Below are 2,246 nucleotides of genomic sequence, written 5' to 3'. Positions count from 1 at the left end.
TATATATATATATATGTATGTATGTATATTTATGTGTGTGTATATGTTGGTGTGTCTGTGTTTGTCCTCCCAACATCGCTTGACAAAAGAGACCGATAGAATAAGTACTAGTCTTATCTTGTGAGTAACTTCCAATAGTATTTACAATGACCAATTTTAGATACTATTGAAATTTACTCACAAGGTATTGGAATCTTATATGTATACCATTCTGCCTAAATAATGGATCTACAATTGCAATATCTCTGCATATCTCACATCTATTTTCATTCATCCACTTCACTCTCTATTTCGTATCTTATCTAAATTAACTATTGCTTAACCATTTTCTCACACCGTCTCCGATGAAGGGATATAATAAATGTCCTGGAAACAGCTGTAAGACCTATTTATAAATGTTCTAAAATCTTCACAGCCTTGGTTTTTTATCTCATTCTGAAAAAGAATTTATATATATGTGTGTGTGTGTGTGTGTGTGTGTGTGTGTGTGTGTATACACAAGTATATTATTGATAGAATTAATAATATTAGTGGCTATTCAAAGCGTGAACCGTGCAGGCAAGTTTTTAAAATATGGAGCTAAATAACAACAACAATAGAAGCAGCAGCAGCAGCAGTAGAAGCAGCAACAGCAGTAGCAGTAGAAGCAGTAGCAACAGCATTTTAAATGAATTTAAAGGACCATTGCTATGAACCCACGCCTTGTGTTACCGAATGAAATATTAACGAACAGGTGTCTAATTAAAAAAACAACTTCTGTTGTTTAATTTGTTGTTTGTTTGCATGATTATTTTATATTCGTATTAGAATACCCCTTTATGAGTGAACGAGATTAAAGCCATGGCGACTAACAGAGCAACAACTGGGTACAGCGTTGATCCAGAAATGAAGGAAAAAAAAAAAAGAAAAAGAAAACGAAACATACCTGCGAAAGAAAAGACGTAAGCGTTAAACACAAAACATATCAAAGAACTCGTGTGAAAAGTTAAAGAATAAGAAGACAGAACATCGGCGGGCAGGTGCGTGTTTTAAAGGAAAGCTGTCGTCCACCAGACTTGAAGCAATGAATGAAATCAAACGAACGAATTCATGAATGAACGTATGAATGAAATAAAACCCGTTTAAACGACTTTTCAAATGTTAATTCTGGATTTCCTTTCGTCCTTTGTTGAAACCTGTTGTGTGTGAGAAAAATTTTTTTAAGCTAGGAAGTAAATTTCTTTTATTCATGTATTAATGTTTTAAATTATTTTTTTTTTCTTTCGCGGAGTCATGGTGGTGGTGGTGCCGAGGATGACTGGCTTTGCGAAGTATTTACGTTTTATACAACAGTCTTATTCTTTCCCTGAATTATATGTATGCGTGTATATCTTTCTAACCATCCCTCTATCTAGCTACTTATATATATATATAAATTATAACATATGTAAATAATCCTCTATTTATCTAATATCGAGGTCTCATTCTTTTGTTGTTACTTTTTATTATTATTATTATTATTATTATTATTATTATTATTATTATTATTATTATTATTATTCAGTAGTTTTATTTTTATAACGTGCTTTCACTTCACTACCGAGCGCAGCTCTGTGCGCCTTGGGTATGTGCTGTGGTTTGCTGTGGTGCTCTTATGTTTACTGTATTGAAAGTGTTTTGCGTAGAATGTGTGCAGTACCCAGTAGTGCAATTTTACCTCATTCTGAAATTTTTTATATAGACACATGCTGATATATGACCTACGTTGGACTTCTCATTTGCATAAGTTTGGGCATTCTAAATACCTTCACGTACCTTCAAATCGAGATAAAGTGTTATAACAGGTACGTTTCAGGTGTGGTAGTGTGGATACTTATATTTTGTAGTTTATGAAACTTATGTCGAGGTGGAAAACTAATCTTCCTGTTCCGGTTATAGATGTGTAATAGAAGGCAGAATGAGATGAAATGGATCCTATTCATTTTATCTCAATTTCATTTTAATATTTTTTCGAAAATGATGAAGTGATGGAAAAATTATGATAGCTATGACAGTCACTTAGTATGAATGAAAGATCAAGTCTAAAAATATGAAGTGAATTAGTTACTACAGTGAGTTTGGAAGCAAATTTTCATCGCCAGAATAAAATGAAAAAAACAACGAAACATGGAAAATGGATCCCGAAGGTGTCAAAGATGCCTTCCACGGGAGCTAGCCTGAATGCCGATCGAAGGCCAGCTTCAAGGGTAGTATATATATATATATAT

Source organism: Octopus bimaculoides, chromosome 27 (assembly GCF_001194135.2).
Source record: "Octopus bimaculoides isolate UCB-OBI-ISO-001 chromosome 27, ASM119413v2, whole genome shotgun sequence".
In the NCBI taxonomy this organism is placed as follows: domain Eukaryota; kingdom Metazoa; phylum Mollusca; class Cephalopoda; order Octopoda; family Octopodidae; genus Octopus; species Octopus bimaculoides.
The sequence above is the reverse complement of the archived record's forward strand: the minus strand, read 5'-3'. Positions refer to the sequence as shown.